Below are 16,909 nucleotides of genomic sequence, written 5' to 3'. Positions count from 1 at the left end.
TAAAGCAAATTGTGGACATAGAATTTGCTTTCATTAACTCCCTGTAATTTTCATTTTTTCAATACAGTACAATGTAGTTACTCATTTTATTAATTTTTTTTTACCTCTCTCTGATATCCAACCATCTTCCCTTCATTTTCTTCTGTTATTTCTAAGTTGATTCCCAATCTGTTTTATGAAAAAATTAGCAATTCCTAGTTATCTATTGGAACTGCTTGGATTTCTTATGAATAGTTTCTTCTCCGATGACAAAAATCACCCCACGTAATGTCTGTAGTTTTCCTAAAAAAGTAGTCATTTGTTACGGCTCTGATGGAAAAAAATTCAATCTGGCAATAGGTCATTTGTATTCTATTCTATTCTATTCTATTCTAAGATCACAGTTTTTCACTTTATGTCTGTCATTCCTTTGTAAATCACTAACTTAACTGCTCTTCCTGATTAACATATTAGCATATTTTATAACAGGCCATTGGTTTTATTCCCCTAATTAGGATTCTGTTCTCTTCTCAGGTCCTATGTCCCCAGTGCTTACATTAGTCACTGGCAAAACTGATTATCAAATACATGTCTATTAGTGGAGTCTACGGAAACAGGAATTCAAATGAATAGAATGACTTAATATAGCTTTGGAGTCAAAGATGACCTCGAATATGATAAAGCAAATTTTAAAGTGTCCTTTGTATTACTAGGCACTACATTTTCTTTTCAAGTACATCTCTCAATCAAGTATGGTGCACCAGTGGCAGTGTTTAAGGGGATTTATTTGCTGGGGTGAATAACTGGTTAAGGTGTTACAGTCAAAAGACTCATAAATAAAAACCATAAAATGTTGCTGAAAGAAATTAAAGAGGACATCAATAAATGGGATGGCATTCTGTGCTCATGCTTGGAAATTTTAATTTAAAATTTAATTTTAGGATGGCTTTTAAAAAATTGTTCCCCCAAAAAACCCTTTTTGTTATTTTCATATTGTCATTGAATTTGTAGATATTTGGGGTAGTATTCCCATCTTAACAACTTGAAATTTAAATTTAAATTTTCTCCAACAAAGGACCATGGCTTTGCTCTCAGTCTGTGCTCCACATCCAGGACCCGCAGCATCAACACCACCAAGGAGCTTGTTAGAGAAGCAGAGTTGCTGGGGCCCCTGGAGACCTGATAATAAGAATTTGCATTTCAACTACAGTCCCTGGTGAATTGCGTGCACACTGAGGTTGGAAAAGCCTCAGTGGGGAACAGGTTTTCTCACCTTCTCACGGTTGGCCTTTAGACATAGATAATTATTGTCGTTGGGTGCTGTCCTGTGAAGGAAGGTACTCAGCAGAATCCCTTCAGACATGGCCAAATATCCCAAGAGCAACTCTGGTTGGGAACCGCTTCCCAGAGTTTCAGAACTGGAAGCTCCCAAGATAATTCCAATTAAGACTACATCCCTGCTTGGTTTATGCCTTTGAGCAGAACATTAAATTCCTCTGAGACCCATTTAGACAATAGAGAATAGAGCTGATGAAAGGATGACTTCATAGATAACACTTTTGTGAAAATTAAATCATAGAATCGCTTTAGTGTGCTAAGCTAGCCTATGCTGCAGAAAATCTAAACGTATCTCTTATAATTAAAATACACTTCATCATGAGGGAGTAAACAACAGTTCTCAACTTGTGATCTAACCATTAAATTCCTAATTGTTTTGGCTAAACTATCATGAAGCTAAGGAGTATAGTACCCAAGGTTTTTTTTTTTTTTTAAGTTTTTTTAATGTTTATTTATTTTTGAAGGATAGAGAGACAGAGCGAGAGCAGGGGAGGGGCAGAGAGAGAGGGAGACACAGAATCCAAAGCAGGCTCCAGGCTCTGAGCTGTCAGCACAGAGCCTGACGTGGGGCTCAAACTCACAAGCTGTGAGATCATGACCCAAACCGAAGTTGGACGCTCAACTGACTGAGCCACCCAGGTGCCCAGTACTCAAGGTTTTATACTACAGGATCAAATTTCTCCCCTCTGCTGAAGAAGGAAATAGTAATTTTCTAGAGACATCAGGGATTGTGTCCCCACCATAAATCAATGTTTTGAAAACCTAAGGGAACTAATCAGATGAGTTCCTCAGTATTAGATTTTTGGGAAAACTTGAAGTCAGGGTTGTGGAAGGTAGGAGATTAATGGAGAAGAAGGAATCAAAACTGAATTCACCTGGATTAGCACACAGTGTCCTAGGATCAGAGAGAGAACCAGCAGGAAAATTTCCCATTGTGTCTGGATCATTGCCCCATAGGGAGATCATGTGCTTACAGGTTAGAGTAAAAGCTGCTTAATGAGCAGACACAGGAGCTGTAAATATCTCCTCTGTAGTCCCACAGCGTGTGCAACTTTGGGCTGTACAGGACATTGTTCTTTCTTTGGAGTCCCAAGTCTGGCTGGTAGACCAGCACCTGACCCCTTCCTGCCATCTTGTGGGGACAGAGCTTCAGTCCCCAACATCAACCATCCACGGAGTCCTCTCTTGGCTTTCTACATTCTTCCCTCACCGGACAGAATTACTTCTGTTAAGTTTCTCAAGATCCACATATGAGTGAAAACATATGGTATCTGTCTTTCTCTTCTTGCTTTTGATTTAAAGTGAGAGACATCTGAGTCTTGCAATTGAATATGGATAGGCCATCGTAGGATTATTAACTCACCTAATATCAATATTGCTGTGTCTTGGGGAACAGGAAGGCCTAAGGAGAGGGAAGGAGATGGGGAACAATCAAACAGTGGATTGGTCGGAATACATACCATTTATCCATTAAGTTTTCTGCCATATGTGTGTGGTTCATGAAGCCTCAAAACAATGACAATAGTCACATTAGGGTCACAGATCACCATAACAAATACAATAATAATAATGAAAAAAATGAGATATTGCAAGAATTTCCAAATTGTGATACAGAGACATGAAGTAAACAGGTATTGTTGGATAATTGGTGCCAATAGACTTCCTTCACACAGGCTTGCCACAAACCTTTAACTTGTTTTTTAAAAAATTCCATATCTACGAAGTGCAGTAAAGTGCAATAAAACAAGTCATGCCTGTTTGTGCTGTCATACATATGTCACATGATATTCTGAAGTCACACGTACAAATAGACATGAAATTCCAAGTCAATGACAAAGATGACTAGGTCAGAGTCAAGGTCAGGTGAACATGTTCTTTGGTAGATTACTGTCAACAAAACTAGAACCATTGTGTGATTTTCTGCACTAAGGAGGAAACGATCTAAGGAGTGTGAAAACATATCACTGAGGAATGGAGTCAGCTAGGAATAGTAAACGAGAAGTAAAAAAACCAGTCCAAGGAGAAGCCATGTAAGACGTATCAGGGAGCAATATTAGCTCCCAGTGTTAGCTAGCTGATCAGGGGTAATGCTAGCTAGTTGAAAGGGCTGAAAGAAATGTGCAAAGTGGGTAGAAACTCCGGCTGGATCTTTTTTGACTCTCTTTTCTGATTTTCCCCAGCATCACTAAATCAGACAAGCAAAAACCTCCCAGACTGAGATTCTGGATTACAGAATTGCCTTGAGGCAATTCAAGATGGTTTGGGCAGAGATAACTGAATTCAATTGGCCTCAAGTATTAAAATTATTCCCTAACTCAGTCCTTCTAGATAGAGTACTGACTCTTTCCTTTCTTTTGTTCATTAATAAAAATGAAAGGATATTAAGATTCTAAAGCCAGAGTAAGGGAAATAGATTGCCAGCTGAGAGTCAAATGGCAAAATCAACAGTTATAATACAGCTGCTATAAATTCTGTACACCCTCACTCTGCTGAAAGTATATTTGTTCCCCCTCCATGCCCAACACAGAGCCTGATACACTTGAGCTGTGTAGTATAGACTGAATTGTGTCCCATTAAAATTACTAGATTGAAGATCTAATCCCCAATGTGACTGTATTTGCAGATAGGATTTTTAGGAAGTGATAATGGTTAAGTGAAGTCATAAGGGTGGGGTACTAACCCAGTTGGGTTGGTGTCTTTATAAGAAGAGAAAGATCTCTCTCTCTCTCTCTCTCTTTCTCTCTCTCTCACTATCTCTCTCTCTCTCTCTGTCCCCACATGAACCAAGGAAAGGCCAGTTGAAGACAGTGCATGAAGGTGGCTTCCTACAAGTCAGTAAGAAGTCTCTCACCAGAACTCAACGATAATGGCACATGATCTTGGACTTCCATCCTTTATAACTGTGAGAAAATAAACTTCTGTGATCTAAGCTAATGTGTAGCACCCATTTGATGAATGAAGGAGGAGTACATTTCCCTTAGATAAATTACCCAAATGTTCTTCAATTTCTGAAAAACATATATGGAAGTTTTTATGGAAGTCTGTCTTTTGATGAAAAGATTATATATGGTATAAGGCAGTAATATTCTATGTGCCCTGACTCTGGTTCTGAGTCCCGGGAGAAGCTTTTCTTGTCTCTTCAGAGCAATACTCCAGGAATAATTTTCTTTTTTGGTAGAGTATTATCCATATAAGTCATTCTTCTTGGACAGTCTTACCTAGAGCCTACGTGTAGGCTCCCCCAAGCCCCAATCATAGGGCTACCCAATCTATAAAAGATGATTTCTTCAACTGTGCTTATGAAGTGGGCATTAAAAGGAAACAAAAACTGCTTTTGTGAAAATGGTTTAAGACACAAGCCACTCAGAGAAGGTCTTTTAGGATGACTATTGTTTTAACTTGCCACCTGTGGACCAGTGTCCCTCAGAAATATTTTTAACTCAATGTGTTCACAAATGTATGCACCCATGTAAATATTAGTTCAGGAAAGACATCTTGATTATCTCACATATTGATTATCTCAAAGTTTCTGTGGACTGGGAATCTGGGTATGGCTTAGCTAAATTCTCTGAATCATGATCTCTCAAAAGGCTACAATCCACCCATCAGAAGTGGTCAGGGTCTTATGTGAAGGTTTGACTGGGGAAAGTTATATTTCTAAGTTTACATCATATTTAGAAGGATTCAATTTTCAGGAGCTCTTGGCCTGATGGCTCCATTTCTCCTGTAGATGTTTGCTGGAAAGCATGTAACAAGCAGGAATACTAAGCAATAAAAATGAACAAACTATTGATACATGCCACAAGTTGCCACATGGGACTCTCCAGTATGGCAGCTTGCTTCATCAAGATGTGAAAGTTAAGAAGGCAATAGAGTCTGCTAGTAAGACGGAAGTCACAGTCTTTGAAAACCTAATCACAAAAATTATCTATCACTTCTGCTGTACCCTATTTATTAGAAACAATTCGCTACATCAGTTTCACATTCAAGGCATGAATAACATGAGATGAAGACTACAGGAGACCATCTTAGAAGTCTGCCTACCACACTCATCATCTGGTCAACATTTGGTGTTGTCAGGTTGAAAATGCCACTTTAGCCACTTCAATGGCATCTGCAACGGCATCTTATTGTACTTTGGTTTATATTTCTCTAAATGACTAATGATGAGCAATTTTTTATACATTTATTGGACATTCATATATATTTTGTGTGAAATATCTCTTCAAGTCTTTTAACCATTTTTATTACATTATTTGTCTTCTTACCATTGAGTTTTACGAGTGCTTTATGTATTCTCTACGCAAGCCTTTAATCGGACATAATATGGTAGATATTTTCATCCTATCTCTTAATGCTACCTCCTAAAAAATACCAATCAATTTTTTAATAATTAGTATCTTATTTTTAAGCAATATTAGGTACTCCAAAGTCACAAAGTTTCTGTCTTATGATTTTCTGGAAGTATTATAGTCTTATCTTTTATGTTTAGGTCTATAATCCATTTAAAATTAATTTTTGACTATAGTATAAATTGGCATCAATGTTTATTTTTTGCCATATAGATATCCAATTATTCTAGTACTATTTGTTGAGAATATATTTTCCTATTAACTTATCATGTCACCTTTTAAAATAATTTGATTGTATATGTGTGGGTTTATTTCTGGGCTCTCTGTTTCTTATAGTGATTTATTTATATGTTGTAAGCCAATATCACAATATCTTGATTACTATAAATTTGTAATAGTTTGGAAATCAGGTAGTATAAAAATGCTAACTTTGTTTTTCCTTTTTCCATAGTTTTTGGGTTTTCTAGATCTTTCAAAATCTTTCAAAATATTCATTTTAGAATCAGCTTAACAGTTTTTACAAAATTGCCTGCCAGAATTTTGATTGAGATGATACTGAATATGATAGATCATTTCTGGAAAGAATTCCAAAATCTAAGCTCTAGCACTTGTTAGATGTGTGACTATAGAAGTTACTTAACCTTTCTGTGCCTTGGTTTCCTCATATGGAACATGTAATCTCCATTGCAAATACCCCACAGTTTTTGAGAGAAATAAATTTTTTCTGTATGTAAAACACTTAGAACAACATTTACATATAGCAAGTCTCATGTAAGTATTAGCTATCTGAATGTAATAATGATTACTTGTACTTTATTTGTCTTGTTTATTATGTTGTAGCAGGAACTATAATAAAGATGATTTTTTAAATGCTTGATTTGTTTATGATTTTATTGGAATGCTTGTATGGTTTCCCCAGTGAGTACAATGTTAATGTAGGTCTAAAGTAACATATCTTCATCATAATAAAGAAAGCGACCATCTATTTTAAAAAGAGCAGCTTTGAACAGACAGAAATAATTCATGAACTTGAAGACAGGCCAGTTGAAATTATTGAGTGTTAGGGGCAGAAAGAAAAAAGAAATAAGAAAAACTAAACAGAGCCTAAGAGACTTGGGGGACTCCATTACCAAAACCAACACAAGCATTAAGGGAGTCCAGAAAGAAAAGAGAGAAATGGGCAAAGAGAAGTAATTGAAAGAAAGAAGTAATTATTTGAAGAAGTAATTGCTGAAACTCCCCAAATTTGATGAAGTAAATTAATCTACATATCCAAGAAATTCAGTGAACTCAAAGTAGGATAAACAAAGAGATTCACACTGAGACACATAATCAAACTACTGAAAGCCAAATATAGAAGAGGTAATCCTGAGTTCAGTAAGTGAGAACTCATCATGCATGAGATCCTCAATAAGATGGTAAGCCGATTTTTCCACAGAAACTTTGGAGGCCAGAGCCAATGGGATAATATATTTAAATTACTGAAAGAAAATATTGTCACCTTAGAACCTACACCTCATGAAAGTGTACGAAACATGAAGGAGAAATTCAGACATTCTCAGATAAACAAAAGCCAAGGCAGTTGGATTCCTACTGGACCCGCCCTACAAAAAAAGCCAAAGGGAGTGCTTCAGGTCAGAATGGAAGGACACTACACAGTAACGTGATGCCTCAGGAGGCCAGAAATATCTTGGTTGGAGTTAAATACATGGGAAAATACAAAAACCAGCATTTTGTAATATCAGATTTTAACTCCACATTCCATATGTGGAAGGACTTACAACACAACTGCTTAAAAATAATTACATGAGGGCACCTGGGTAGCTCAGTTGGTTGAATATCTGATTCTTGATTTAGGCTCAGGTCATGATCCCAGGATTGTGGGATTGAGCCCCAAGTCAGGGTCCACACTTAGTACATTCTCTCTTTCTCTCCCTTTAATCCTCTTCCCTGCTCACATGCTTTCTTGCTCGCTCTCTCACTTTCCCTCAGATAAATTTAAAAAATACATAAAAATACTCCTACTTTAAAATTTTTTAATAATTATGTGAGTTTTGATAATGATAAAATGATGGGTAGAACTGTGTAGGAGTAGAGTTTTATATATGGTTGAAGTCAAGTTGATATCACTTCAAATGATATTGTTACAAGCTTAGGATGTTACATGTAATCCCCATGGTAACTACACATAAAATATCTATAAACTACAGGCCAAAAGAAATGAGAAGGGAGTCAAAGTGTGTCAGTATACAAAAATCAAATCGACACCAAAAAAGGCCTGAAAACACAATTCTCAGTACATTTTTAAGTTGAAATTACTCTAAGTATCTTCTCCAACCACAGGGAATGAAACTAGAAATCAATATAAGGAGGAAAACTGGAAAATACACAACTATGTGAAAATTGCAGAGCACACTCAATCAATTGACTAAGGAAGAAATCATAGGGGAAATTAGAAATGATCTTCAGATAAATCACAACATACATAAACTTATGGGATGAGACCAAAGCAGTGCTGTGTAGATTTATCTCCAGTGATTCAACATCCAGACTCCCAAGAATGCCTTAAGAAAGCAGTCAGAGGCCATAGTATCAACAAGAGATTGAGAAATACATTGGTGAGGTGTGTGACATCTCTGCAGAGTTCTGTAGTGGTTGTCCTCTGCGTGATGGACTTATCACAACATGGGAGGTGCTGACATTGGAACACGTTCAACCTAGGTTCAACAGAGAGAATGACATCCCGAACTGACAGAGACCGAGCAGATGTCACTCAAAGTGAGAGGTGAGGAATTTATCGTTAATGTAATGGGTAGAAGGATCAAATGTTAATCAAAATTGATTGAACCATAGGGACTTTTTGGAATAGGCAATTGATCTTGATGCCTTCTTAATTAAAAGTGATGGGCATCTTACTAAGATCCCATCCATCTGTATAACTAAGAAAAATTCAAGTTCTCATACAAAGAAAGTTGGCCTAAGTCATCAGAACGAAGAGTCGCAATTGCTCAAGCCTGAGACTTTTCATTGACCCTCAAATGATGGGACCAGCTCACCTTGAGAAAACATTAAAACTGCAACAGACTAATGCTCTTTATTTTTCTCCTGACTTTACACAAAGATGTTTATGTGCTGGAGCTGGTTCCTAATGGGTTATGAGGTGTGACTGTGCATGTCTCATCCCACTTTGTTGGGTAAAAGTCACATGGGTAGCTTAAACTTAGCCAAAGTGAGAGATTTATACTATAGAAATTGGCAAATAATGTAATTAGGCATTTTTCTACCTTTCATTTCTTTCTTTCTTTCCCTTCCTTCCTTCCTGTGGAAATTTATCAGAAAATTGTGAAGTAGGGAGTCTGAAATAGGAAATTACCGCTATAGCATACAAAATTAGTGATGTCACTTCTGGGTCAGGTGATGATAAAGTATCAGCCTCATTATGTTTCACAAAGTGTATTTCAGGTCCACAACTGTATCTTGTTAGTATGACCTAATTTCTGACATCAAGAGATGGAAAAGTCATAGATGGAATTTGGCAAAATACCCACAATGCTTTTATAATCTGAGAAAGGGGCATTACGTTAAGAGGGAGCAAAATAGATCCTCTGATAGTGTTCTTGCCTATAAAAATGTTAAGAATAGCAACGCATCCCTGGGGAAATTCCAAAGATCAATGACACTATAATTCTTGAATGTCAAGGGCTGTCATTTCTGTTGTGCCAGACTCATGTTTTAGATGGTGCAGAAGAAAATTAGATCTTAGAGAGTGAATGTGGATTATTGTAGACTTTACCCAATGGTGACTCCAGTTCCTTCTGTTCTGCAATGTGTTCAATTTCTAAAGTGGGATTCACACAAACTTTAGTGATTGCTATATAGCCTTTGATATGTCAAGTAGATTTTCTTTGAGAGCAGAATTTTCTTTGAGGGCAGCTGCTCTCATCTGGCATGGGAAGCATTACACATTTATTCCTCTAGCTCTTCCTATAATATTATAAGTACTAAACCTCCTGTATTACATATATTTGCTGCTGAAAACTCATGCACTGGATTCTATTTCCCACACTGACCTCCCAAAATATGAGAGATCAAAGTTTTAAATAAAATACAGAAGAAACAGTTACTTATCATGTATGAAAAATTAAAGAGGCTGAACCCTTGAGATAACATAAACTGCAGATTACCATTCTGTGAGCTTATAACATTATCATGACTTAGGTCCTGTGGGGTTTTGAGCATTGTTACTCACGATCAAGTCTCTGTCTTCATACAAATAACACCCCTATGTAGAGAACGTTTCTTGGCTGAAGACCTTTTTAAGGGCTTGCTTTATGTCTTTGTGTTTTAGACTATAGATAAAAGGGTTCAGCATGGGGGTGACCACTGTGTACATGACTGAGGCTATGGCACTGGCCCTGGAGTTTTGTACAGCAGCAGAACTCAGATACACCCCAAGCCCTGTGCCATAGAACAAGGAGACAACTGAAAGGTGAGACCCACATGTAGAAAATGCTTTGTACTTGCCTCCAGCTGATGAAATTCTGAAAATGGAGGTTACAATCTTAGAGTAAGAGAAGAGGATCCCTGTGAGTGGAACAATAGCTACAAGGCCAGTAGCAAAATACATCACCAAATCGTTGAGAAAAGTATCAGAACAAGCAAGATGGATTAGCTGATTAAGTTCACAGAAAAAATGAGGGATTTCCAACTCTTCACAAAAAGAGAGTCGCAAAACCATTAAGCTCTGTAACAATGAGTGCAGGGCAGTCATGATCCAGGATGCCCGAAGCAGGAGGCCACAGAGCCGGGGGTTCATGATGATCGTGTAGTGGAGGGGGTGACAGATGGCCACAAACCGGTCATAGGCCATCACAGTCAGGAGGAAGTTGTCCAGATCTCCAAAAAGCATGAAAAAGTACAACTGGGCGATGCATCCTGCATAGGTAATGACTTTACTGTGTCTGGATGTTCAGTAGCATCTCAGGGATGGTGGTGGAGATGAAACAGATGTCTGCCAAAGAGAGATTGGAGAGAAAGAAGTACATGGGCGTGGGGAGGTGGGAGTCCATGATAATGGCCAGGATGATGAGCAGGTTCCCAATGAACGTGACCAGATACATGGACAAAAACAGTCCAAAGAGGAGGGGCTGTAGTAATACATCTTCTGAGACACCCAGGAGGATAAATTCTGAAACACATGTTTGATTTTCTGATTCCATGTGGCTGATGAAACGGTGGAAAAGAGACAAAGAAATGCAGATTTAACCTCAAGCAGTTACCCTCTACAATTACCCTGGTAAAACACTGAAGGTCCTGATTGGGAAGGTGAGGAGAAAGATTAATGGAATAAGTATAGGGCAGTATACAGGCGTCCTTCCTCAAGAGGACTTGGCCCCCTTTCATTCCAAAAGTTCTAGGTCTGTCAACCAGCTCTGGGCATTTATTGAGAGGTTGGGACTCACTGTTTTTGATTAAGGTTAGTTTTTGTTTACTTGACCTTGAACTTTTCTGCTTAAACAGATCAAGCAAGAATTTAGTAGACTTTCTACCTAATTTCTCTTCCAGGAGCACCACGGTCAACTAGTCACCACCAACCATTGGAGTAAGTCAGACTATTCCAGTCCACTACAGCAATCATTTGCACTTTGCCTTTGGTTGTTGATGCTGCTACTTGGCCTCTGTCATCCCAGGACCCAATTACTCCCACTTCATTTAAGTTTTCCAACACGGTGGCTGAAGTTTCCACTGTAAGATCTAGCCTACAGAGAACAGCAATCCCAGAGCTCATCAAGGATATTGTGGCTCCCCTCACAATCCATTTCTCATAGTCATTGTGCAAGGTATGTCCTCTGGACTCTTCCAGCGTGGGTGAGTAGGTCTAACCTGATAAACCCATTCTCACATTCCAATCTCCCTAAGCCTCTAAATCCACAACTCTACATTAAACCAAGGCAGGTCTGGCATTTCCAACTCACTCACTGTGGGCTACCTGTGGTCCGGGTTCCACCAAACAAACTGTAAGTTCCCAGGCTGCAACATTAAACGCAGAATCTCTGCTTAGTGAGCCCATATCAATACATTCAGCCCGTTCCAACTTTATGTTCTTTCCCACACTAGCCCACACTCTGAATCTATCCCTTCCCACACATGTTCCCTGGATTTCTGTCTGTATAAATTAGAAAACTCAAGTCGTTCTTCTGGAGTGTAGAACACTTTCTCACAGATCACACTGCACCTTATCCTTAGGGGCCTGCTGGCAAATGAGTCTAGTTATGGATGTAGAAGCAAAGAGGAGTGTTAAGGGTGGGACATGAGGAGATTTGGCATTGTCTTGGGTGGCAACTGCCTGGTGGGGAGGCATTCGTTTCCTCAGGCAGAGCAGGGTTAACCCCTCAGACTGAAGTGGAGAGGTGACACCACTGTGGGTATGGAGGCCACTACCACTGGGGCGACGGGTGACCCTATCACTAGGCGTGGGGAGGCCAAACCCATTGGGGTAGATAGGCAGCTTCCACTGGCAAAGAAGACTTAGGGACTCAATTCTCCAGCTTCATCAAGGCCTTCATCAAGGGGCAGAGAGACAGGGAGACACAGAATCCAAAGCAGGCTCCAGGCTCTGGGCTGTCAGCACAGAGCCCAACGTGGGGCTCGATCCCACAAAAGGTGAGATCATGACCTTGAGCTCAAGTTGGATGCTTAATCGACTGAGCCACCCAGATGCCCCAAAGCTCTGTACATTTAAAACCTTGACTGTGAAGCCTTCACTAATCTCCTCAGGAAAAGTCTACTATTTTAGGACCCACTTCACCAGAATTGGAATACCATATCAGAGATTGCATTTACTTATTTCTATGTTTCTTCTTCTGTTTAGATCAGGAGCACCTTGGGAGAAGAAACAATACCTTATTAATTTCTTTATTCCCAGAATATGTTAGTTCCTACCATGCAGTAATTTCTCAATAAATGTTTGTGGAAAGAACGAATGGTTGAGTGGCATTAAAGAGAGATACCACTAACAGGGAAAAGGAAGAAACAGTGAAACAACAGAACAAACCATTGAGACAGGGAGGCCCCATGATGGATAGCCAACACCAGAGGAGACTGATGGGTGCACAAAGATATTTTAGTGCATCCCACTTATTGACTTCCAAAATCTGGGACTTAAACGTGCCAGGATTTTGTATTAACAAACATTTCTTTACTTGTTATCCTTTTGCATAACATAAAGTTACTGCCAATAAAGAGAGTCCTATGCATCATTATCATACTCCCCAGTACCTGTGAAAATGCTGTGGTTCACCCAGATATTATCACAAAAATGTCTGAGCTCACTCATGAAGTTCCATCCCACTGAGATTAATGAATTTGCCCCCAGAAAGGGCAGGGTGATGGAACCACTCATGAGGTCTCTGGAAGACACAACTGTGTTTCCTCATCTTCCGAAATTAGTAGAATTGACTTTAGAGGGCCTAGTGGAAGCATTTAAGAATTTCTGTGGCTTTAGGAATTCCCAACAGTCCTGTTGACGAAGTATTCTTTTGTCTCTCTATACCTTGAGAGATTTTGTTCCCTGGAGCTAAAAGAGAAAAACACGGTGCAGACATGTGCTCATGTGCTGGATTTAATCCTGGGAGACATCTTTGGAGTTCTTATCTCTTTGGACTCTTTCCTCCCAGAAAAAGACCACCACTTTTTAGGTATGGCCGCTGTAATGCAGAGAAACCCACAATGCCTGCTCTAGCCTTGATTCTGGAGGGACACTATGATTATACCAGAATATCTCCTTTCTCCCATCTATTTTCTCTGGTGTTGTCCTCAATCATGACATTAAACAAATTCTCTCTCAAACTGCAGGCTGACACCCAAGCTAAAAGAACAGAGACATCAGAGATCACACATGAAAGAGAATGCAGTCATTACAAAAACAGTTCAGAATAATACTCAACAGACTATAACCCCCAGCAAACAACGAGATAATTCCTGGGGGTGGGGGTGGGGGGAGGCGGAGAGTGGAGACTCTGATGATTCCTGTTACTACATCAAAATGTTGAATATGCTTCAATAATTTTTAAAAGTTTAAAATAATATAAAATATCTTCTCCAATCAAATGAAGGGAAACTAGACATCAGTATAAGAAGGAAAACTAGAAAATTGCCAAATACATGAAGGTTCAAAAACACACACTTAACCAACCAGTGAGTCCAAGAAGAAACAATGAGGGATATTACAAAACAGTTTGATAAGAACAAAAACAAGGGGCACCTGGGGGGCTCAGTAAGTTAACCATCCGACTTTGGTTCAGGTTATGATCTCACGGCTCATGAGTTCAAGCCCCATGCCGGACTCTGTGTGGACAGCTCAGAGCCTGGAGCCTGCTTTGGATTCTATGTCGTCCTATCTCTCTGCTCCTCCCCACTCGTGTTCTGTCTCTCTCTCTCCCAAAAAGAAACATTAATTTTTAAAAAAAGAACAAAAACAAGAATACAACCTCCCAGAACTTATGAGTATGGCAAAAGCAATGATCAGAGGGTAAGCTTATAGCTATAAATGTCTACATCTAAAAAAAAAAAAAAGAAAGACTTCAAATCAATATCCTAATTTTACACCTTAAAGTAATAATTAATAATAATAATTAATAATAATAATAGCAAACTCAACTCCAAGCTACTTAAGGAAATAATAGATTCATGATAATAAAAATATAGACCAGTAAAACAAGAAAGAAAATCAATGAAAAGAAAAGTTGGTTTGTTGAGAACATTAATAAAAATGACAAAAGTTAAGATAAACTGGAATAAAGTGAAAAGAGTAGACATAAGTTACTGAAGTAAGAGACGAAAGTGTGGACATTAGTGTGGACCATAGGAAAATGAACATAAGAGAATGTTATGAAACATTGTACAACAACAAATTAGATAATCTAGTTGAACAGATGCATTCCTAGAAATACACTAACAAAGTGGTTCAAGTAGAAATGAAAAATCTGAATAGATCTATAACAAATAAGGATATTAGAACAATAATAATGATTAAAAAAAAAAAAAACCTTTCCAACAGAGGAAAGTCCAGGATCTGATGGCTTCATTGGTTAATCCTATCAAACCTTAATTTATACTGAACTTTCTCAAACTCTTCCAAAACATATTTGATGATACCATGACCGCCCTGACATCTGACCGAAGAAAACAAGAAATGTAAATGACAGTCCAGTGTTCTTATGAGTATAGCTGCAAAAATCTTCTACAAACTACTAGCGAATGGAATCCAGGAACATGTTAAAAGGATCCTACACTGTGACCAAGGGGGAATTTTGACATTGATTTCTTAAATATGACACCAAAAGCACAAACAACAAAAGAAAAAGAAAAGAAAATGGGACCACATTGAACCCTTTAGTGTATCAGTAGACACTATGAAGAGAGCAGAAATACAACCCATAGGAGAGCACAGTATGTTTGCAAATTATACATTTGGTAAGAGCTGAATATCAGGAATATGTAACAAGTACAAAAACTCAACAACAGAAGTAACAGCCCAATTTGAAAACGGACAAAAGACCTAAGTAGACATTTCCCCAAGGAGGACATACAAGGGGTCAAGAGGCACGTGTTCAACATCAACAGTCATTAGGGAACTACAACACACAACCGTGAGATACCAAATCACACTCATAGGAAGGCTACTATTTTTCAAATGGAATATGAGAAATGTTTACAAGGATGTGGAGAAATTGGGAGCCTCATGCATTGCTGATTGGAATGTAAAGTAGTTACGTGGGGAAAAGATTGGCAGTAGCCAACAGATGGTTACTACCCACATGGTCATCAAATGATGAATGAATAAACAAACGGTAGTCTATCCATACATGGGATGTTATCCAGCCATGAAAAGGAATAAAGTTGGGAGTGTGCTGAGTGCTTTCAATTGCACTGGAGAGGCTACAGAAAGACATGACAAAGATAGGGGTTTTAGATCCTCAGATTATTTAGAATACAATAATCAGGACATATACAGAACTGCATAAATCAAATCTCTGATCTCTCAAAGCTGTATCTCAGTATGGGAATGGAACAAAAACAAAGTCAGATCTCATATATGGATGTGCTACAAAATAAGCTGAATTCATAGCCTGCTAAATATCTTTTATAAAATTCAAGGCATCATTTGTAAAGAGGCAGTTGAGAACAATAATGAGTAGAAAGAATCTAGGATTTGAGTAAATTCGAATACTCTGATTTGTCCAACTACACAGAGGCTTCAGTTTGGCCTACACAGCACATCTTGACCTGTCTGATGAGCCACACAGTACCTTGTCTAAAAGCTTTGTAATCACTTCACCTAAAACACATTCACCTTGCAAGGGGATGCCTGCCGATTCTTGTCATGTCCATTCCTTTTCCTCTTCCCTGAACCAACATCTGACATCAGATCTCAGGATACCACAGAGATAAATGCAAAGTTTAGATAAGATGAAATTAAGGGGCACCTGGCTGGCTCAACTGGTTAAGTGTCCAGTTTAGGCTCAAGTCATGATCTCGTGGTTCATGAGTTTGAGCCCCCCATTGGGCTCTGTGCTGACAGCTCAGAGCCTGGAGCCTGCTTCAGATTATGTGTCTCCCTGTCTCTCTGCCCCTCCCCTGCTCTCTCCCTCTGTCTCTCAAAAATAAACATTTACATATATATATATATATGTATGTGTGTGTGTGTATATATATATATACATATATATATATATGATGGAAATTAAGGTATCCAAGTAGTTGTGAGATTTTTCTAATTTTTTAATAAAAATTTTTTTTTAATTTTTTTTTTCAACGTTTATTTATTTTTGGGACAGAGAGAGACAGAGCATGAACGGGGGAGGGGCAGAGAGAGAGGGAGACACAGAATCGGAAACAGGCTCCAGGCTCCGAGCCATCAGCCCAGAGCCTGACACAGGGCTCGAACTCACGGACCGCGAGATCGTGACCTGGCTGAAGTCGGACGCTCAACCGACTGCGCCACCCAGGCGCCCCGAATTTTTTAATAAAAATTTAATGAATGCACAACAGAATGAATTCTACTGATCATGCTTGATGGAATATGGAAAGGAATGTTTGAGCAAACCAAATATATTGATGGAGTGATTAACAGAAAACCAGGTCCATATGGCAGCTTGAACAAATGAGAATATTTAAATATATTTTTATCACTTAGTTGACTGAAGTTTGCATTCAGTGATGGTCTGTTCGAAAAGCAG

At 38.6% G+C, this 16,909-nt stretch overlaps 1 pseudogene; it reads right to left on the bottom strand.

The window, feature by feature from the left end:
• Window positions 1–9,951: 9,951 nt before the first annotated feature.
• On the bottom strand, window positions 9,952–10,891 carry LOC121022456 (olfactory receptor 7A17-like; annotated as a pseudogene).
• Between the last annotated feature and the right edge of the window lie 6,018 nt (window positions 10,892–16,909).

Source organism: Herpailurus yagouaroundi, unplaced genomic scaffold, assembly GCF_014898765.1.
Source record: "Herpailurus yagouaroundi ecotype Mexico unplaced genomic scaffold, PumYag 409, whole genome shotgun sequence".
In the NCBI taxonomy this organism is placed as follows: domain Eukaryota; kingdom Metazoa; phylum Chordata; class Mammalia; order Carnivora; family Felidae; genus Herpailurus; species Herpailurus yagouaroundi.
Note: the sequence above shows the minus strand (reverse complement) of the source record. Positions and strands in the feature narration are given on the sequence as shown.